This window comes from Balaenoptera borealis, assembly GCF_965194805.1.
Source record: "Balaenoptera borealis genome assembly, chromosome: 2".
In the NCBI taxonomy this organism is placed as follows: Eukaryota; Metazoa; Chordata; class Mammalia; order Artiodactyla; family Balaenopteridae; genus Balaenoptera; species Balaenoptera borealis.
Window position 1 is genome coordinate 167,414,124 of NC_138867.1, and position 13,713 is coordinate 167,427,836.

General features: G+C 39.4%; 1 protein-coding gene across 3 annotated transcripts in view; it reads right to left on the reverse strand.

Moving 5' to 3' along the window:
- CANX (calnexin) overlaps positions 1-13,713 on the reverse strand; it is a 32,621-nt gene that overhangs the window by 18,144 nt on the left and 764 nt on the right. The window lies entirely within an intron of this gene.

A 13,713-nucleotide genomic window follows, 5' to 3' on the forward strand; every position in this document is an offset into this window, starting at 1 on the left:
GCCTGCCAATGCAGGGGACACGGGTTTGAGCCTTGGTCCAGGAAGATCCCACGTGCCGTGGAGCAACTAAGCCCGTGCGCCACAACTACTGAGCCTGTGCCCTAGAGCCCGCGAGTCACAACTACTGAGCCAGCATACCACAACTACTGAAGCTTGTGCGCCTAGAGCCCTTGCTCCGCAACAAGAGAAGCCACCGCAATGAGAAGCCTGTGCACCGCAACGAAGAGTAGCCCCCGCTCGCTACAACTAGAGAAAGCCTGCACGCAGCGACAAAGACCCAACACCACCAAAAATAAATACAATAAATAAATTTATTTTAAAAATTAAAAATAAATTAAAAAAATTGCTGATTCAGTAGATGTGGGCTGGGACTTCACATTTCTAACAAGTTCCAGGGGATGCAAAGGCTGCTAGCTCAGGAATCACACTTTGAGAACCAATGATTAGGGTTTATGAATAATCAATTTGTGCTTTGTTTTCCAGTTAATAAAAGCACTTTCACATAGGCACACTGTTTCGCATAAACCTCCCTTGAGGTATTACTCTCATTTTACTTTACATATTAATAACTAAGACTTAGTAAAATGAAAATAACCCAATCATTTACTCATTATCACAACCAAAAAGAGTCAAAGAATTCATATCCCATATTTCTATTACGCTAGACAAAATGTAGTTGAATACTGAAGAGGTGTGACAGAGACAGGACAGGAAGACTAGTCAGTAAGGGTACTAAAGGGAGTGGTCTGGAATAGGGGATTCAGGTAGGGTTTAGTGAGGGAAAGTGCAACTGCAGAACAGCTAGCCCTGGTTGGTGGACCAAAGATCCTGGGAAAGGAGGCATCTGTGTGGGGGAGGCAGAATGACCCAATGAAAGGAAAACAGTTTTCAGGTAGCAGAAGGCTACCATCCCTGTCAGGAACAACAAAGGGATAGGGAGTCTCCAGCAAACTTCAGGAAATGCACTTCTCTCCACCACCATTTCCCCTACACCCTGAGTTGCAGGACCCAGTTTTTCAGAAGTCTAAGGCATGTATCTGTTAACTTTCGCATTATCCAGAGGGTTGTTAAAGCTGTGGAGGAACCATTACTGCCAAACCATGGTAAACCGATTCTCATAGCTGTGCACTGATGATCCTAAGCCACTGCTAGTTTTACATATGCTATTTCAACATTTGTAATTTGCCAATACTCCCGAGAAACCGCTACAGCAAACAGGTCTAGTTCCAAGAGCCACTATGAAGCCAGCCCAAACATTTCAAGTTTTGTTAAAGACCTGGTCATACTTAAAATAATTCAAGACAATATATTTTAAGGTGATCTTAATTCTCTGCTTCATTAATGAAAATCCAATATTACCAAGAAACAAAATCCGCCCTCATTTCAATCCTCTTACCCACACTCCTTATATCAAATGGAGTCCAAAAAGAATGTTGCGCTAGTACGCTTTCTAGATGAAAACATAGGAGAAATTTTAAGTGATCTTGGGCTTGACGATGAGTTTTCAATACAACATCAAAAGCAAGGTACATTATTTGCACAGTATATCTTTTCCAACTCTTTTACTTTCAACCTTTTTGTACCATTGTTTTGTTTTTTTAATAAATTTTTAAAAATTAAAAAAAAGCAAGATACGTGAAAGAAAAAATTAGTTAAATTGAACTTTATTAAAATTTAAAACTTCAACTCTATGAAAGAAACTTAAAAGAATTAAAAAACAAAACAAGGTAGGAAAAAATATTTGCAAAATACATATCTAATAATGAACTGGTTTCCAAAATGTACAAAGAACACAACTCAACAATAAGAAAACAGGGACTTCCCTGGTGGTCCAGCGGTTAAGACTCCGTGCTCCCGGACTTCCCTGGTGGCGCAGTGGTTAAGGATCCGCCTGCCAATGCAGGGGACACAGGTTTGAGCCCTGGTCCGGGAAGATCCCACATGCCGCAGAGCAACTAAGCCAGTGCGCCACAACTACTGAGCCTGCACTCTAGAGCCCGCAAGCCACAAATACTGAAGCCCACACACTTAGAGCCCGTGCTCCTCAACAAGAGAAGCTACCGCAAAGAGAAGGCCGTGCGCCACAACAAAGAGTAGCCCCCCACTCACTGCAACTAGAGAAAGCCCACGTGCAGTAACAAAGATCCAACCCAGCCAAAAAAAAAAAAAGACCCCGTGCTCCCAACGCAGGGGGCCCGGGTTTGATCCCTGGTCAGGGGACTAGATCCCACACACCACAACTAGGAGTCCGCATGCCGCAACTAAAGATCCCACATGCCGCAACTAAAGATCCCGCATGTCACAACTAAGACCCAGCACAGCCAAATAAATTAAAAAATAAATATTTTTTAAAAATCAGAAAACAAACCCAATTATAAAATGGGCAAAAGATCTGAACAGATACCTCACCAAAGAAGATATTCAGATGGCATATGAAAAGATCAAACATCATTTGCCATTAAGTAACTGCAAATTAAAACAACAAGGGCCTTCCCTGGTGGCGCAGTGGTTAAGAGTTTGCCTGCCCATGCAGGGGACAGGGGTTCAATCCCTGGTCCAGGAAGATCCCACATCCTGCAGAGCAACTAAGCCCATGCACCACAACTACTGAGCCTGTGCTCTAGAGCCCTTGAGCCACAGCTACTGAGCCCGCGAGCCTAGAGCCCGTGCTCTGCAACAAGAGAAGCCACCGCAATGAGAAGCCCGCACACCGCAACGAAGAATAACCCCCACTCGCAACGAAGACCCAACACAGCCAAAGATAAATAAATTTTAAAAAATAAATAAAATAAAACAAAACAATGAGATACTAATATACACCTATTAGCATGGCTAAGATTAAAAAAACTGGCAAGGATGTGAAGTAACGGCAACTCTCATTTCACTGCTGGTGAAAATCCAAAATAGTACAGCCACTCTGGAACACAGTTTGGCAATTTCTTACAAAGCTAACTATAGACTTACCACAGGATTCAGCAATCATGCTCACAGGTACTCGCCCAACTGATCTGAAAGCTTACGAATGCACAAAAACTCGCACTCGCAATTAGCAGCTTTATCCATAAGCACCCAAAACTTGAAGAAACCAAAATGTTCTTCAGTAGGGGAATGAATAAACAAACTGTAGTACACCCATACGATGGAACATTGTTCAGAAATTAAAAGATGAGCTATCTAAAATGAATCACTTTGCCATACAGCAGAAATTAACACAACATTGTAAATAAACTATAAACTATACTTCAATTAAAAAAAAAAAAGAGCTATCAAGCCAAAAAAAGACTTGGATGAATCTTTAATGCCTACTGCTAACTGAAAGAAGTCAGTCTGAAAAGGCGACATGCTATAGAATTCCAATTAGATCACATTCTGAAAAAGGCAAAACTCTAGATACCAAAAACAAAAAAAAAGTCAGTGGTTGTCAGAGGTTCAGGGGAGGGGGTCAGGTTGAACAGATAAGCACAGGGGACTTTCTTAGGCAGTGAAACCATTCTACATGATGCTATAATTATGGATACATGACACTATCCATCTTTCGAATCCCATAAAAAACTTTATAGCACAAAGAATGAATCTTCATGTATGAAAAAAAATTTTTTTAAATATGTTTTTTTAAACTTATTTTATTTATTTATTTATTTTTGGCTACATTGGGTCTTCGTTGCTGCGTGCAGGCTTTCTCTAGTTGCAGCGAGGGAGGTTACTCTTTGTTGCAGTGCGCAGGCTTCTCACTGTGGTGGCTTCTCTTGTGTGGAGCATGGGCCCTAGGTGTGCGGGCTTCAGTAGTTGTGGCTCGCGGGCTCTAGAGCACAGGCTCAGCAGTTGTGGCGCACGGGCTTAGTTGCTCCGCGGCATGTGGGATCTTCCCGGACCAGGGCTCGAACCTGTGTCCCCTGCATTGGCAGGTGGATCCTTAACCACTGCGCCACCAGGGAAGCCCCATGTATGAAAATTTTAAAAAATCATTGAAGAGGTTGAGTGATCCAAGGATAGCACACAGGATGTGACAAAACAATCTAACTGTATTACAAATATACAAAACAACCTCACTGAACGGGGTGGAGGGAAAAGATGTTAACCTAAGTAACGCAGGAAAGTGAGTGGAGTCTGTAAAACCAGACTGTACAAAAGCACTGTTCAAGTTGAGTAAGTTGTTTCACATGAATACACAGGTTAACAATTCGGATACTGCTATATATGTATATCAGAATTGAACAACTAAATAAATGGATTGTGGGAGCCACTTTCAGTGTTGGGTGTGTGAATTTTACAGATAAGCAAGGGAAAGAGACTAAAATAATCCTCATTGTAATGGGCGAGAGAGACTATAGTATGAATTCATGTTTATCTTAATATACAGAGGGTTACACAGAGAAGTATTTATAGATATGTGCATATATACCAGTTAGTATACACATATATATTTCCTTGCTCTGTCAGCTAAGAGGGCATACAAGAAACTGCTACACCCCAGTAGCAATAAATACACCTAGTAGCAAGGATCTTGGTTTCCAATATCATCTCCAATACAAGGAAACAGTGTTCCTTGGCTGATTCTAGGATTAGGCAGGAAATATACAAGACGAGCCTGGAGCATCTTGTAGTGCCAGAAAGGGAAGTGTTCAAAACAAAAACAAAACACCCACAGTGATGGGGGCAATGTCAAAGGAACACAAGAAAAAGCAATGGCCAAAGCTGGAACAATACAAGCAACAAAGTAAGTGGTACTGGATTATACCTCAAAGTATAAAATAAATGCCCATGAATCTATACAATACAAATATATTACTGAGTAAATAAATAAATGAGGAAGAGACAAATTTCCCATGAAGAAATATTCCAAGTAACGGATGTAGATACTCCACTGTCAAGGAGGTGGAACATAACCCCCCACTCCTTACGTGTGAGCTACACATAGTGATATTGATATCCTTCCAAAGAGCACAGTATGGGAAGGGGGAAAAACAAGAACTTTACAGTGGAGAAACCTAGCAAACACTACCTCAGCCAGGTGATCAAGGTCAACATCCAAAGTAATAGGTCATGTTGATAGTATGTACCCTTGATACAATGTGATGAAAACAGTACTTTAACCTCTGTGGTCTTCTTCCCAAAAATCCATATTCCCTCTCATCATGAGAAAAATATCAAAGAAATCCCAATAGAGGGACATGCTACAAAATAATCTGACCAGTAGTTCTCAAAATATGTCAAGGTCATCAAAAAACAAAGAAAATCTAAAAAACTGTCACAGCCAAGAGGAGCTTAAGGAGACATGATGACTAAATGTAATGTGGTATCATGGAACAGAAAAAGGGCAGCAAGTAAAAACAAAGAAAATCTGAATTAAATATGGGCTTTAGTTGGTAATTATCAATATTGGTTCATTAATTATAATAAATGTACTATACTAATGTTAAGTTGTTAATAATGGCAGAAACTGGGTATGGGTTATATGGGAATACTCTGTACTATCTTTATAATCTTCTTGTAGATCCAAAACTATTCTGTAAAAATTAGTTTATTTTTTTTTAAAAGATGTTCCATTATTATGCACCAAATGTGATTGATTTGCCAAAAACCAGTTACTGGCATAATCAGGATCAGAGGCCAAGTTTCCTGTCTCCCAATACCTTACTTGGTAATTCTATACTGCTTTTGTCTTAGAAACACAAAACGATTTTTCACATTTTAGTGTCTAAAAAGATTTCAGAAGCTTTTTTCTCCCTTTAAAACCCTTCATTTGAGGACTTCCTTGGTGGCACATTGGTTAAGACTCCATGCTCCCAATGCAGGGGGCCCAGGTTCGATCCCTGGTCAGGGAACTAGATCCCACATGCATGCCACAACTAAGAGTTCGCATGCCACAACTAAGGAGCCCACCTGCTGCACATAAGACCCGGCACAACCAAATAAAAATAAATTAATATTAAAAAAAAAAACAAACAAACCTCTTCATTTGTCTTAACATCTACAGACTCCTAAGCAGGGAGCGTATTTCTCTGTTGTCACCCACTATTTCTAAGATTATCAATAGGAAATACGTAACAAGTAGCTCAACAACAAACCAATAATGCTTTTAAAAAACAAAGAGCACATCTCCCCCACCCCCAACTTGCCCAAGGCCACAGAGCAAGTGATTCCTAGATCCAGAATGCTCAGGAATAAAAGTGAATAAAGAAATTAGGTACCTTTAAACCGAGTAACTTTCCAGCAGTAAATAAACATTTACCACATTTTCTAAGTCCCTTCTACTTCACAGTTCATGCTCACTAAGCTACATTAGCTCTTCTAGTACAAGATTTCTCATATTCCTGAATGCCATTATAGCAGTTTCTCCCATACTTTTACTTTCTACTTGAAAGCCATCATTTTCTTGGTGCACTTCATTTCCTGGTTTTCTTCCAAGAGCCATTTTCTCGCTCTAATTTTTTTATCACTGCAAGACTGTTACTCTACAGCAATGCCCCTTTGAGCTAGGGTGCAAATGCTGGGTGGATGTCTAACTCATGACTAAGCTACTTAGTGCCACAAACTGTCTCACAGTAGGCCCATTTAAATTCCTGTCTTGGCCAAATTACAAATTACTTACAGGCATAGACCTCCAGGAGAGCCAGCAATTAAAAATCAAAACCACGAACAAGAAAATCTTTTAATATTTATGAGTCTACTGAAGTGAACTTTCCTTAAAAATACCCTTAAGTTATATGTAAATGTGAGTTTTGTGTGGCTTTATCTTACAATATCTCTTAACTAGAGCAAAGGCTAAGTCAATAAAACCAATACTATGAGGGCCAACACTATACAGTCCAAGTTCTGATTTCTGTTGATCCAGAACTTGATCTACAAATACAACTTACAATTTCTAGGTTCTAGAGAAGTGAACAGACTGCACTTCCTTCAAATACTCATCAATAAATCTCTCAACTGGATTTATTTTTTTTGGCCCCACTGCACAGCTTGCAGGACCTTTGTTCCCCCACCAGGGATCAAACCCAGGCCCCAGCAGTGAAAGCGGTGAGTCCTAACCACTGGACCACCAGTGAATTCTCGCAACTGGACTTTTAATAAATGCTGGGTGGCAGAGTTCAAGACTGTTTTCTGGCAGTCACGACTAAACTGTCGGAATTCTGCGTTACAAAGGGTTAAAGCAGAATATATCTGATGCCCATCTGAAAACCCAGCACATGTCAGAAACTAAATGAATGTTTGCTGATAGTGGTCAATTCCATGAGTGTCAACTAGTTACCAAGGATTTAAAAAAAAAAAAAAAAGTCTCTAACCTTAAGGATCGATCTATATAGGGTGTCCTTAAAGTCTGGAAACATTGGGCTTCCCTGGTGGTGCAGTGGTTGAGAATCTGCCTGCCAATGCAGGGGACACGGGTTGGAGCCCTGGTCTGGGAAGATCCCACGTGCCGCGGAGCAGCTGGGCCCGTGAGCCACAATTACTGAGCCTGCGTGTCTGGAGCCTGTGCTCCGCAACAAGAGAGGCCACGATAGTGAGAAGCCCGCGCACCGTGATGAAGAGTGGCCTCCGCTTGCCACAACTACAGAAAGCCCTCGCACAGAAACGAAGACCCAACATAGACATAAATAAATACTTAAAAAAAAATCTATTAAAAAAAAGTCTGGAGGGCTTCCCTGGTGGCGCAGTGGTTGGGAATCTGCCTGCCAATGCAGGGGACACGGGTTCGGGCCCTGGTCTGGGAAGATCCCACATGCCGCAGAGCAACTAGGCCCGTGAGCCACAATTGCTGAGCCTGCGCGTCTAGAGCCTGTGCTCCGCAACGGGAGAGGCCACGATGGTGAGAGGCCCACGCACCGCGATGAAGAGTGGCCCCGACTTGCCACAACTAGAGAAAAGCCCTCGCACAGAAACGAAGATCCAACACACCCAAAAAATGAATAAATAAGTAAATTCATTTAAAAAAAAAAAAAAAAAAAGTCTGGAAACATAAAAAGTATTTGCCCATGTTTTCAGAGTTTATGAATATTCTGTAGTATTAGTTCTATTAATCAAATGTTGGGGGTTTGGGGAGGATAATATCAAAATAAACTCATAACCTTTTATCTAACTAAGAAAAAAATGCACATAGGTATATTAGTACCACTTAACGCTCTAGCTTGAGTATTTTCCTTCTATTAAAAAAGTGTCAAAAAAATAAAAATTTCAAAAATGAATTAGTGTCATGATAAAATTGCACATAACTATGTACACACAAGGGCATATAAAACCTGGAGAAATCTGAATAAGGTCTGTAGACTGTACCAGTGCAATTTTTTCCTAGTTTTGATATTTTACAATAGTTATCTATCTATACTACTATTGGGGGAAGCTGGGTGATGGGCACAAGAGACCTCTCTGTACTATTTTGCAACTTTCTGTGGGCCTATAATTATTTCAAAATTAAAAGCTTCTTTTAAAAAATGTATTACTGGATCAGTATAGATGGTTCTTTAGACTTGATCAAAGTTGTCTAGAAACCAGCTTTAAATTCTAAAGCATAGAAGTACAAAGGAAGACTCAGAAATGAGTTGGATTAGAAATGTGAACCTCTTACTCCCTTCCTTCCAGTTAATAAGTGTTTTGTTTTTAATAATAAAATATAATTATCAACCTATATCCAAGTCAGAGAAGCTCTACACCCTGGGATCACATAGACAAATGTACACAAAGCCAAGAAAACAGGAGCTAAACATATGCACATTTGTAATATACATTTATAAATAATATAAATGACTTCTGACTTGCTTCTCAGTTTGCCAAGGACAGAGCAAAAAGCCCAGTTCTCAAAATCTGAGTCAGGATTCTTCAAGAGAAACTAATCTACTCACCTTTAATGTTTCAGTTCACTCTTTTAACTTTTCAAAGAGTGAATTTGTCTTGAATTCTAGAGATGGAAGTTTTCTATTTTAAAAACTGATGATTCAGAAAATGAACTCCTTATACAAAAGGCAGTATGGTGTATGTGATGGTGTGAACTGTCAAGTCAGAGAAAGCTGGGTTCTAGACTTTCCTGATCTTCTTTGTGGCCTTGGTCAGCTTATTGAATTTCCATGAGCCTTTTTTCCCTATTTTATAATGTAGCTAGTAGTATTAGTGGCTCAAAGGCTTGCTGTGAAAATATAAAAAGATAATACAAAGTCTATCAGAGTCCAGTACCTCATAGGAGTTCCCAAATGGTTTGTTCTTTGACACAAAATTAGTACAACCACAGTGAATACATTTTCAATTCCCAGAATGGGCCAAAAGGTGTAACTGTGCCTGTACACCTCCTGTATTTCAACAAAGCTGAATGATTTTATGTAACAAGAAAAACTAGCTTTCCTCTGATTATATTCTATGATTTCGTCTTTAACTCTTCCTTGCAACGGGTATATATACAATTATAGCATTTGGACAGGGAAATATCCCTGTTTATCTGTGATTTTCTTTTTTCCTGCTCTGCCACCAATTTTCTTTATGAATTCTCCCAAATTTAACTTATTTTTGGTTAATAATTCTGTTCTCAGCACACATTCTAAAAACACTCCATATTATTTTACTATACACATTCAATAATGTACAAGACTTCAACTGAACACAAAATATTCTCTTTAACGGAAACAGACACATTCTGCATTGAATTTTAACAAATCCAAAATTGATCAACTTTAGGAATGGGCAAATACTAAAGAAATATTACATTTGTCACCTCTCATTGGCAGAATCTTTATGCTCAGTAAGGGTCCATTCAGAAAGAAAAATCTTTAAAACAAAGGGAGGCTCAAATTATTTTTAAATTAAATTTAAACTTTAATATTTTCAAGTTAGTCTAGTTTTGCATCTATTTTCTTAAAAGATACCGGTCTACGGTTTTATGAAGTCTTTGTCTGGTTTTGGTATCAGGGTAATATTGGCCTCATAGAATGAGTTGGAAAGTGTTCTCTCTTGTATTTTTGGAAGAGTTTGTGAAGGACTAGTGTTAATTCTTCCCTAAGTATTTGGTAGAATTCACCAGTGAAGCCATTTGGTTCTGGACTTTTCTTTGTGACACTTTGTTCCTTAAAAGTAGTTAGGAAATATCACCTCTAATTCCTTTAATCCATGAGAAATTAGAAAGAGGAACAGAAGGAATCCCACAGAAGGGATTATTTGTCTCTTAAGAGGGCTGAAGAAGTTCCTTTCTATTCCTAGTTTATTGAGTGCTTCTATCATGAAAGGGTGTTGCACTTTATCAACTGCAATGATCATGCGGTTTTTGTCCTTTATTAATGCAGTATATTACATTCTTTATTATAGTTTGGTGAACCAACCTTACATTTCTGGGATAAATCCCACTTGGTGGTGCTGTATAATTTTTTTTTTTTTTAATTTTTAAATTTTATTTATTTACTTTTGGCTGCATTGGGTCTTCGTTGCTGCACGCGGGCTTTCTCTAGTTGCAGCAAGTGGAGGCTACTCTTTGTTGCAGTGCGCAGGCTTCTCATTGCAGTGGCTTCTCGTTGCAGAGCACAGGCTCTAGGTGCTCGGGCTTCAGCAGTTGTGGCGCACGGGCTTAGTTGCTCCGCGGCATGTGGGATCCTCCCAGACCAGGGCTCAAACCCGTGTCCCCTGCATTGGCAGGCAGATTCTTAACCACTGCGCCACCAGGGAAGCCCTATAATTCTATATGTTGCTGGATCCCATTTGCTAGCATTTTGAGGATTTTTGCATCTATTTTCTTAAGGGATACTGTTCTATGTTTTTCTTTTCCTGTGAAGTCTGTCTGGTTTTGGTATCATGGTAAGATTGGCTTCATAGAATGAGTTGGGAAGTGTTCCCTCTTCTATTTTTTAGAAGAGTTTGTGAAGGATTGGTGTTAAAACCATTTGGTTCGGGGCTTTCCTTTGTGGAATTTTACCTCTTAAAAGTAGTTAGGAAATTTCACCTCTAATTCCTTTGATCCATGAGAAATTAGAAAGAAGAACAGGAGAAGTGACCTAGCTGGTGTTCTAGGTTTCTGGGGGGAATTTTTTTTTTTTTTTGGCCACGCTGCACAGCTTGTGGGATCTTAGTTCCCCAACCAGGGATCGAACCCCGGCCTCCTGCAGTGGAAGCGCTGAGTCCTAACCACTGGACTGCCAGGGAATTCCCAAAAGTGATTTTTTTAAAAAGGCAGTGTGTAATAAAAAATTAGGAAGTCTTTCTTTCATGTAGGCTATCCATTCATCTGTTAATATACCCTTTTATTTTTTAATATTTATTTATTTATTTATTTATTTTGGCTGCGCCAGGTCTTAGTTGCAGCACGCAGAATCTTCACTGCGGCATGCGGGATCTTTTAGTTGCGGCATGCATGTGGGATCTAGTTCCCTGACCAGGGATCAAACCCGGGCTCCCTGCATCGGGAGCACAGAGTCTTAACCACTGGACCACCACGGAAGTCCCAATATACCCTTTAAAAAATGTTAAGTCTTACCTTAGATTGTCTAATTTAACCCTCAGAAGAACCCCGGGAAGTTCTATCATCCCCATGTGACACACGACAAAACTAAGGCTAAGAGAAGTTACATAAGCTGTCCAAGGTCACAGTTAGACATAGAATAGTATTATGAGCAGGAACTCAGAAGTCACAATCCCTAATCAGCTACTTAATAACTTCAGGGTCTCAGTTTCTTCATCTCTAAAATGAGAATAACAACACTATGTACTTCTTAGGATTGCTATATAAACAAAATGCATGTTAAGTGTTTATGTCAGTACTTGGCTTACAGTAAATGCAACATTAGCAGTGATATCTACTATTACTAGGTATTGCCCAGTGACACCATTTAAGTTTTGATGGTTCTAAAACCCTGAGTTTTAAGGCAATAAGAAATTTGAAGTCTTACATTGAAAAGGAACCACTTAAAAGGAATTTGATTCCAGTCACAGATAACCATTTTAATACTACTACTTTCTGTCCCTCTGATATTACTACATGTGCATCTAGTCAAAATATAGAAGCACTTAAAGGGGGAAAAAAAGTACATAAAATTCAAAGTGGTCTTTATTGTAAATGATCATCCACTTAAAAACAGATATGTACTACTGCCTAGTTTACAGTTCTGAATTTTGCTTTTCACTGACAGGAACATTAAAATCTATTTTTCCATAGCACTTTCTTTTCTCCTATAAACTAAGTAGGTTTAAGATGTGGATACGCAAAACATTGCTGAAGATTCTAAATTATTTAAAAAACAAAATTCTCCAAATAATTTTCACAGCTCACAGTTAAGCTTAATTTAAAGGCACATCTGTTTTAGTTAACAAAGCATTCAACCTACACTTTACTGACAAAGTTCTACAGTAAGCTATATAGGTTATAACTATGTTCACGCACTTTTATTATTTCCTAGGAGTTGTTATGAGCTGCCAATTCTATTTGCACAGTTCATTATGCCATTCAAAGTAATTTCATGTTCACCATCTTATTTGTCCCTCCTGGTAAGTTATCCAGGGCTCTCTTCATTCCCATTTTAAAGAGGTGAAAACCAACGTAGTTCATTAAGCTAGTTACCATGCTGGGCCTGGAATTCAAGTCTCTTGAGCCTGCATTTATGCTTACCAACTGTCACTTCATCCCCTTAAGCTATCTCTCAGGGCAAAGTGAACTCTGTAACTGAAAGGATGCAAGAGCATGTTGCCAAAACTGCAGCAACAACTTCCGTCAAAACGTTTACCCCTCGAGGTCCTTGAAAGATAATGTGCTAGTTGAAACTGCTGAGTTAAGATAGTAAGGTAGGAAGGGATGCTAACACCCATTATTAGATAGGTCAGGAAATTTGTTTGTTGTGCGACACATTTACTCCAATACAAAGTTCATTCTGGCCATCTCATAATCAGTTCCCCCGCTTATTTGCTTGTGTACCCCGGGTGGTACCCACACCATCTTTTACCTCTGCTCTAACTATAGCAAATGTACAATTCAGCAGTGATTTTATTCATGGCCCTTGAACAGCACTGTCAAAAGACTGAGGTACAGAATGATTTTAAGATCAATACAGTTCCTCCCTTAAAAAAAACTAAACCAAAAAAAATAAAATCCTCCCCCCAACCCACCAACTCTACTTATTAATAAATTAAGCAAAATGTTCCATTTCCTAAATTAGACGTAAAGAGCCTAACTGTGGCTCACCTTTGTCCTCCCAACCTTTTAATATTCAGCTCAGTTTAACTTCCTTCAGCCAGCATTCACTTGTGTCATGCCCAGCAGTTAATCCACTAAATCAGTTTCTTCCTCCTATCTCCATAAATGTGACTTTAGGTCCCAGGACTTAACCAACTCAAAAAGTAGGATGCTGGTGTAGTGGACCAACATCATTCAGACGATAACAATTTATTTCAATCGTTTATCAAGCAGTTAAAGTCCTTTTTTATACACAATTTAATTCTAACAACTCCACCAGGTATTATATCCATTATTTGGAGAGAACTGGGGCACAAAGGGGAAGTAAATTGTCCAAGTTCACATAGCAACAAATGGCTGATGAAGGACTTGAATCAGGGCTTAGCCTTAACAACTACACCAAATCTGCCTCAACAGTAATTCCAACGTGATCATAAAATTAATCGCATGACCTTGAGCCAATCATTCAGAGCTCTGGGCCTCAGTTTCCTCCACTGTAAAACAACCTGCCCACAGAGAGCTTTTGGGAGCTTTCCTACCTTAAAAATCCTGTTAATTTACTAGCTTACTTACACCCCATC